General features: G+C 37.4%; 1 protein-coding gene and 1 pseudogene across 7 annotated transcripts in view; one reads left to right on the forward strand and one right to left on the reverse strand.

The window, feature by feature from the left end:
- Zbtb20 (zinc finger and BTB domain containing 20) overlaps positions 1-9,770 on the reverse strand; it is a 1,008,106-nt gene that overhangs the window by 628,692 nt on the left and 369,644 nt on the right. The window lies entirely within an intron of this gene.
- LOC101571752 lies at positions 6,280-7,962 on the forward strand (annotated as a pseudogene).

Raw genomic sequence — 9,770 nt, forward strand, 5'->3', positions numbered from 1 at the left:
ATGCTGCGCCTGGGCTGGGACTGGTCCTGCCTGCGCAGGGTAGCAGGAAGCTCTCCACACACTCACCGGACCTGGGATGGGACTGGGTCTGGGGGTTCCCGGAAGCCGGCAGAAATTCCTACTCGGTGGGAGGGGTGGGGGGTAGCCCGAGGGGCTGGGAGAGGTTCCGGCCCACGCTGCGCCTGGGCTGGGACTGGTCCTGCCAGCGCAGGGTAGCAGGAAGCTCTCCACACACTCACCGGACCTGGGCTAGGACTGGGTCTGGGGGTTCCCGGAAGTCGGCAGAAATTCCCACTGCCTGAATTTTAAAAACTATTTTGAAACTATAAATTGGTGAATATTTTAAACAATGAGATTATAAATTATTAGATTTCTCACAAAAAATAAACGGCACCACCACAAGTGTATTCATTACATACTGTTGAGGCATGAAGTCTGAAAACCTTAAGTGGAGTATCAAACTATCATCCTAGATTTCTGAAACACTCCCTGAGCTTTCACCAGAGTTCCCAAGTCAAATATTTACACTTGATCTAAAAATATCTTAGTCAAGAAACTAAATGAGGGTACAGGGAAATGACTCAGTAGAATATGTGCTTCACTAGCAAGTGCAAGAGCCTGAGTTCAAACCTTGGTTCCATCAAAACAAAAAAACAAAACAAAACAAAAACTAAATGATTATTACATAGTTTAGAGCATAATTAGTGACCTGAGAAATAAATGTTTCTCTCAAAGAAATGGTTTTGGTATCCCAATCAATGAATAGTCTCATTATGTGGAAACCATCATTATATAAGAATGTAACTAAAAATATTAAACAAATGGATTTTATTTATTTATTATGTATTTGTTACAGGGTCTCACTATGCAGCTTGGAATCATAGTGATCCTCCTGTTTTCAGTTTCCCCAGTGCTGGGATTACAGGTGAGCGCCCCACACCTGGTCTCATGGCTCAGGGGGCGGGGCTGACAGGGATGTGGTGTCAGGGCGAAACTACAGTCCCTGCGCTTGCCAAAGCAGGTACTTAGTCCACTCAGCTATCTCGCCAGCCCAACAAATGGATTTTAACATGGACCACTTCAAGCACTTATTTTTCTGTTGTCATCTTGGAAGAAATTTACTCCAGGGATATCATCATTTGAAAGTTGAAGCATTGCCTTTACAATTAGTCCATGAGAAAAATCAGTCTTTTTGTTCATAATCACCCTTCCAGGAGCAGCACATGTCCCTTATTACTCCTACTTTAATGTGGCTAGTTTATACTAATAAACCAAAAGTTTCCTCCTTGGGCCTGGCATGGTGGTATACACCTGTATTCCCACAACTGGATAGGCTCTGGCAGGAAGATCGCTGCAAGTTCAAGACCAGCCTAGGATATATAGTGAACTCAAGCCTGACTTGAACTACACAGTGAAACCTATCACAAAAAGAAGAAAGAGTTTATTTTAAGGGTTTTTTTCTTGAGATCATAAAATGGGGAAAAATACATAATACTACTGAGAGAACTTTGAGGAAGTTTTTTGTTCTTTTTTTTTTTTTTTTTTTTTTTTTTTTTTTCTTTTCTTCACAGGAGCTGAGGGGAAGGAAGTGAAATGAAGGTGTTTCTAGCTTAGCTTTCAACTGAACCACTTTACTGTAGTAATTTTGATAATTTGGTACCTGTAATCAGATGAAAACTGCACTCATCCTAGCATTTGTTATACAACAACACAGTGAGGTAGAGAGTGTCAAGGGAGGCACCTACTCTAAGATGCTTTGTACCCTGTGTGCCTTCAATAAATAGTGGATTGACTGAAAATCTGACTCACTATCAGTGTGAATAAAACATCGATATCTTGAAAGTAAAATAAAACAATCAACCAAGTACTTTCATCTTTCTGAAGCAAAGCATCTAATAGCCAAAACCATTCTAATCCCCACTCCTTTCAAACCAATTCAAAAGAAGAGAAAAAATATGAAGAGAAAATGAACATAAGAAAAATAATTAACCAACACAATGTGCAGAGCTATAACATTATCTAGAATGACAACACAGCCACTGTTCTCACTGCCCAAGCCTTGCTTATTTGTTAGTCACCCGAGGCCCTGAGTCTGTGAGAGAATAATGAACAAAGTAGAATACACAGAGACTGATGATGTCTCCATGCAGCCACTGCCTCACATAACTCTCCCTCCCTCCCATCCCCCTTTCTCCTGAGTATGTGAGCAGGTAAACCCAGGAAGTGGGCACTCCATGTTGGCAAGAGGGAGGAGGCTGCCAACAAACAAGGCCTGTTTATTATTTAACAGTTGGTACTGCTAGAGGCCTGGCACTGCTATAGAGCACTCTCTGTTTCAGTGCAAGTCAGCCTGATTACGAGAGCATGCGAGCCAAATTGTGTTTATAATAGTCTGTGAGAACCTTGATGCCCCGAACAGACAGAAAAATGCTTACAATAGCTCTCATACAAACAGAGAAAAATCATCCCTGAGATAGAGTTAAGGGGCTGTATGTGCTCAAATCTCTTTGGATCATCAGGCTCAGTGTCTGTGTCTTTTATCGCCTGCCCCAGAGAAGTCATTCCTTTCTAATGATAGTTTCTAATCCTCTTCTTTGGTTTCTTTATTTTGAGACTAAAATCAGCCAAATCATGTGTGAATCACCAATCTACTCATATTACTTATGCTGTCCTGCATGCTTTGGCTTTCCAGCAAAAGCATCTGCTGCCCAGGAAAGCTACCTTCTACCTCTTCGCCAGGGCTGCCTCTGCAATAAGTCTCTCCTCTGCCAACGTGGGCCACAGGTGGATGCCTTCCTACAAATCCAATCAGCAGGATAATATGCTAGTATCAGAAGAGTGGACCTTAATGACAAAGAGCCCTGCTTAGATGGTCACCCCATTAACTTTGATTTGATTATTCTGCCCCAGCAGAACACTTGGCTTCACACCCACACATGGCATTACTCCAAAAGAAAACCCGTAGAGAAAGTATTCATGGTGGGTTCCTACATTTTCAAATTATTCAGTTTGATGTAAAAATACAAATCTAATAAGTACTGAAATAGTCACTGGTTAACTAGGAAAGCACTATGTTTAAAAAAAATAAACTGAGGTGAGAACATGTGAAACAACTGTGTTTATGATGCAACATGGATAATGTAATCATTTCTTTTGAAATGCAACTCAAATCACAGTCGCTTTTATGTGTATCTTAGTTTTTATTTTCTCTACACTAACCAGCCAGTATACTATGTGAATATACTGTGGATAACTGCTTGTAATTTCCAAATAAAATTGATTCTACATAAGCTAGGTTAATAGTTTGAATTTTAGCTGAACCTTGGAATATATTTATTCTGTGGTCATCAATAAATCACCAAAATGCTTTTAAAAAATGAAGATAATGTCAAACTATGTCTTCCCTGAAACTGTACATTATTTTTGTGCTTATTTTTCTAATACACAGTTGATGTTTACATGCTGAAAGATCAAAATATTTGTTTTTAATTAATTTCTCAACTTTAAATTTCAGAGAAAAAATACATTTTTTGCATTTTCAAGTTATTATGAGTTTTGGCTTGGCATGGTGAAACACACCTGTAATCCCAATGCTGAGGCTGAGGCAGGAAGATTGCCTAGAATTTGAGGTTTGCCTGGACTACATAGTGAGTTCAAGGCCAGCCTCCACCATGTACAAAGACCTTGCAAAGAAAATTATTATGGATTTCAAAGAAAGTATTTGTCCCTACATTGTACATTATATACATGCACAAACACAAAAAATTTCCCTTGCCAGTATCAAATTTATCATAGTTTAACTTATGTCCTTTACTGATCAGAGATTTTGTTGGTTTGTCTCCTACAGCCCCAGAGAATTTTTTACCTCACTTTCCTTCAGGTGGCAGGTGGCAGGTGGCAGGCAGGGGTTCAGGTGTGTCAGCTCCATAGCCCTGAAGTAAATTTGTTCACCTACTCCTCACTTCCTCTCCTTCCCAAACCAGGACCTCAGCAGAGTTTGAAATCAGAGTTACCGAGGAGGTACAAGCTGTCGTCTTGTTTTGCTCCTTGTTCCCCAGTCCTGTCCTCTACTTGTTTTTTCTGCGTATCTTTTCCTGCCTCTGAAGAATTTAGCTGAGGTTTTCTCAGTCTTAGCTCCAGATCAGATATGTTTGATAAACAGCCTCAAATTAGCTTAATTTAAAATCAAGACCTTTCCTCAAACATCCTATATATAATAACATTTACATCTACTAGCTCATAGCAGAGCAAGGGACCCAATCGTATTTGTAAGAGAAAAGATAATATTTAAGGCACACTCACTATGAACAAGAATTTCTCCATTAAATTAGTTTGAACAAAGGTGAAGTATATTCATCTTGGATCTAAAATACTTCAACTGGAGACATCAAGAGCAGTTTACAGTTATAGAACATTGTGTGCAAGGAAGGCACTTTCTAAGAGGTTTATGTGTTATTTTCATTTAGTCTTCACAAAAAAAACCTATAAAATTAGTTCTATCATTTTCTCCATTTTACAGATCAGGAAACTGAATGTAGCTAACCTGCTGAAGTTCCACAATAAGCAAATGAAAGGGTTGAAATTTGAGGAAAATGACATGGCTCCCAAGTCTAATGGTACTTCCATGTGAGGCTTTTCTCTCAGAGGATTCTGTTCAATTTAAAGCTGTGTGTTCTCTGAAGCCCTAAAACATTGGTGGCGAAGTACTTTAAGTTGATCTAGCACATGGCTCTAGAATTCTGGGTAGGGATAATGTATCTAGGGAGATGCTGCATGCAGCCTCATAATTTTGTGAGACAGGTGCATTCTTTTAGAAAGAATATGAACCACACAACTACTCTAAATATCTCAGTTTACAAATAAAAATATAAATCTACAGAACAATGACTGTACATGTTGCAGACTGTACACAAGTAAGAGAAGCATTAAGCCTACAAATCAGGACTGTCTTGTTTTTTCCCTTTTGACCTAATTTTACAGGGGGCCCACCTTAGTGAAAGAAGGAATCTGAAGGAAGTTTAAAGAAGCTATCTTTACCTCTGCTTGGCACCATGAGACTCAATAAAAAAAAGCTAAGTAGAGCTACAAGGTGTCCACTGAGAAAAGAGGAACAGAAGCTGGAGTATAATCTTTTCTTGACTGCTAAAGAAAGTTTAAGACACATCAAGAAGTGAAAAGAAATAAAATGGTATGGTATAAAGTTGAGTGATATTTCATTTAGTAAACACAGAGGTATAAATGCACACATTCAAACAAAACATTTATTATTTAGTAGTAGACATGAAACTTGCTAAATTTCTTGTTTTCTATGGATGTCTTTTGGTAAATTATATTTTCTAAAATTTCCTCAGTATTTTTTCAAATATATATATATATATATATATATATATATATATATATATAATAATAATTTTTTCCTACTTCTCTGGTTATTTCTCTAGTGTATTTTTAACTTTATTATTCTGTGGGCCTCTTCAGGTAATACTGCTTTGTTTTCATACAGTACTCTTTGAAAAAAAAATCTCATTACTGTTTCCTTTATTTTCTAACTCATTCATCTTTGACTATCTCTTTATTTATTCCTTCCTTTTATTTTGCAGATTTGTGGGGTTTTTTTAAATGAACTTTCAGAGATATTTCTAATATTCTTTTCCCTGGAAAAGTAGTAGTACTAGCCATAGCAGCAGCAGCAGCAGCAGCAGCAGCAGCAGCAGCAGCAGCAGCAGCAGCAGCAGCAGCAGCAGCAATAGTACTTAAAGCTATGTTTTTTCCAGTGAATACTGCTTTATCTATGTCCTTATGTACTTATTTTAGGTAGTCTATAATGTTTCTTAAGTAAGTAAAAAGTTACGACTTTTTTTCTTAACAATTTCCACATGCTCTTATTTAAGAAATAATGTAACTGAGATGATTTTTACATCATTACTTTCTAACAACATTTTAATTTTTTATCAATGACTTTGATAATATTGTTATTAGTACTCCTCCCACCCAACATTTGCTTATAATGTATTTGTTAGTCTAATAGTTTTTCTCTTCCATTTCTTTCTTGTTATCTCATAACCAATTTTATTTCTCCTTTTGTTGCATAATGATCTCTTTGATACTGTATGGGTAATTTTTGACCAATGTTTTTCAAAAGGCCACAACTACTTCTATGTCTGTGCTGGGACACACCACTCAGACTTTTCTGCTTCTTAGAAGTCATTAGGCTTTTTTGCAATGGGCTTGCCACAAGAGCACAGGCATAGTGAAAGCCACCACTAAATCGAAGCCAATATGGGTAATAAAAAGACCCACATTAATATTGTCGTCATCGGACACGTGGACTCTGGCAAGTCCACCACCACCAGCTATCTGATCTACAAATGCAGAGGCATTCACAAAAGGACCACTGAAAAATTTGAGAAGGAGGCTGTTGAGATGGGGAAGGATTCCTTCAAGTATGCCTGGGTAGTGGACAAGCTGAAAGCCGAGCGTGAGCGTGATATCAACATTGACATCTCCCTGTGGAAATCTGAGACAAGGAAGTATTATGTGACCATCATTGATGCCCCTGGACACAGAGACTTCATCAAAAACATGATTACAGGCACATCTCAGGCTGACTGTGCCATCTTGATTGTTGCTGCTGGCATTGGTGAATTTGAAGCTGGTATCTTTAAGAACAGGCAGACCCATGAGCATGCCCTTCTGGTTTGCACACTGGGTGCGAAACAACTAACGTTTGGAGTTAACAAAATGGATTCCACGGAGCCACCCTACAGCCAGAAGGGATATGAGGAAATTGTTAAGGAAGTCAGCACCTACATTAAGAAAATCGGCTACAACCTGATATTGTAGCTTTTGTGCCAATTTCTGGTTGGAATGGTGACAACATGCTGCAGCCAAGTGCTAACATGCCTTGGTTCAAAGGATGGAAGGTCACTCGTAAGGATGGCAATGCCAGCGGAATCACACTGCTTGAAGCTTTGGATTGCATCCTTCCACTCACTCATCCAACTGACAAGCCTTTGTGGCTGCCTCTCCAGGATGTCTACAAAATTGGTGGTATTAGCACTGTCCCTGTGGGCTGAGTGGAGACTGATGTTCTCAAAACTCGCATGGTGGTCACCTTTGCTCCAGTCAATGTCACAACTGAAGTCAAGTCCGTTGAAATGCACAATGAAGCTTTGAGTGAAACTCTTTCTGGGGACAATGTGGGCTTCAATGTCAAGACCATGTCTGTCAAAGATGTCCAGCATGGCAATGTGGCTGGTGACAGCAAAAATGACCCACCAATGGAAGCAGCTGGTTTTACTGCTCAGGTGATTATCCTGAACCATCCTGGCCAGATCAGTGCAGGCTATGCCCCTGTCCTAGATTGTCACACAGCTCACATTGCTTGCAAGTTTGCTGAGCTGAAAGAAAAGATTGATTGCTGGTCTGGTAAGAAGCTGGAAGATGGGCCCAAGTTTCTGAAATCTGGTAATGCTGCCATTTTTTTTTATTATTATTTTTTTGAGAAATAAATATGAATGAGACAGTTCCACAGCTGATTAATAGGACAGTTTTGATAATCATTGTACTCTGTTATCTTCTTACATTATACACTGTTGTGTTCTTAGTGGTTATCCATAGTAGAAGAAGCAGACAGGATATTCTGTCCAAACACTGTTAGTACACCTCTTTCTTCTCATTGATTTAAGCGAAAGTAGCTGTAAATTTATCCTATTTTCTATATATAAATACAAAATGATCTTTCCTTTATATCCTTTTCTTTTTTTGTCCTGTCAGAGGTGAATATTTTATTGGCATCTAAATACTACAGGTGTTTGAATTCAACTAAACAATGTAACACTGGGTCATTTTGCTGTTTGTGATATGAGACACACAGTTGCTGTGGGTGCCATCAAAGCTGTGGACAAGAAGGCTGCTGGAGCTGGCAAGGTGACCAAGTCTACCCAGAAAGGTCAGAAGACTAAACAAATATTATCCCTGACACCTGACACCTGACACCCCAGTCTTAATCAGTGGTGGAAGACCATCTCAGAACTGTTTCTCCCAATTGGCCATTTAAATTTAATAGTGAAAGACTGGTTAATGATAACAATGCATCCTAAAACCTTCAGAAGGAAAGGAGAATGTTTTGTGGACCATTTTTTTTTTTTTGTGTGTGTGTGTGTGTGTGGCAGTTTTTAAGTTATTAGTTTTTAAAATCAATACTTTTTAATGGAAACAACTTGACCAAAAATCTGTCACAGATTTTGAGACCTATTAAACAAAGTTTAATGAGAAGAAAAAAAAAAAGAAAAGAAGTCATCTGTATAATGTGTCTTCATGGTCATCCCATTTACTTTGGCAGAATCTCTCTGCTGCAAAAATTAACATACTCTTTGCATCTTTTTTTAACTTGGTCTAAATTCCATAATATTCCATGGTTTGAAATATGGGATTGTGTTTACCTTCTGAAGGAAAAGACTTATGTATCTCAAGTTTGTACAACTGTTGCACAATTACCAAGGGAAAATAACTTTTAGCCTTTGAAGAATGATGATTCATGAAGGATTCCTGAGAGGTCAAAGCAAGCATAAACTATATAGTAAGTTCAAGGCCAGTCTGAAAACATAAAAACTGTTTTTAATTTTTCATATATTTCCTTTTAACTGATAAAACCAGATCATTACTTACAAGCCTCTCTTCAATCTTTCTCTCTTAAGGGTTGTCCCTAAATCTGAACTCATATATTATAAAGGGTCAAATATGACATTCACATTCCTTGACCTTTGTATTGCTCCTTTCATAAACATATTTGGAATTAGACAGAAGTTTCAAACCTATGCTAAATCTTACACTTCTGGATAATGATATAAAATGAAGCTGTGATTGCAGAATGACAAGTAATGAAGTAGATATAGGAAAGAAGTTAAGAACCCTAATTAGTACCTGTAAAATTACCTCACATAACTAATAAAAGTTACACTGGAGTCTCTTTACTCTCTAGAATTAGGTACTATAAAACTATTTTTTCTACAATACAAGATGGACAGAACAATTTGGCATTCTATATAAGTACATTTTCTAGTTAACTGTTTAAATATTTTTCTTTTAAACATTAAACTGGAAATCTTTAAAGTGACTTCCTATTTACTAAGAGTGGTTTGAAACAATAAAATAAGGCTGTAATAAAAAGTTCTGGATTGTTAAGCTTTCCTGGTAATAATATTAGTAACATTTTGTACATTCTTTAGTGCACCCAGGCCTCAGTTCTGCCATTGGTACCATAGGAATACTATAATTCCTCTCTTTATGCACAGATATTCTGGAAGGTCTAATGAAATAATTTATTTTATAATGCTCTATAAACTAATAAGCAACCAGAAAAATATAAGTGATTTATTAATAAAAGATTGCTGAGCTATGTATTATGATGCCATCATTGATAACAGAGATGCATGGGTAGTTTAACTTACATATCACTATATGATCTAATAATTCTCTCTGTTTTTTTGTGATTATATAGCTAAGCTCTGGACTAAAAAAATTCAGTTCTCAATATCTTCAGTGCATTTTCTTTTTCTTTTTTAAATTTATTTTTCCCCCTAATTTTATTGAGAAACAAATAGCAATGAGACAGTTTCAAACCAAACTGGTAGGACAGTTTCAATAATTAACACACTGCATACATTCTTCCTAGTGGTTAATAGCTGTACAAGATGAAGATATGATATCCTATTTACAAACACTATTAGAACAAATCCCTCTATTCATTAGAAGGTAACTATATATCT

This window comes from Octodon degus, unplaced genomic scaffold (assembly GCF_000260255.1).
Source record: "Octodon degus isolate 3935 unplaced genomic scaffold, OctDeg1.0 scaffold00053, whole genome shotgun sequence".
Taxonomy (NCBI): domain Eukaryota; kingdom Metazoa; phylum Chordata; class Mammalia; order Rodentia; family Octodontidae; genus Octodon; species Octodon degus.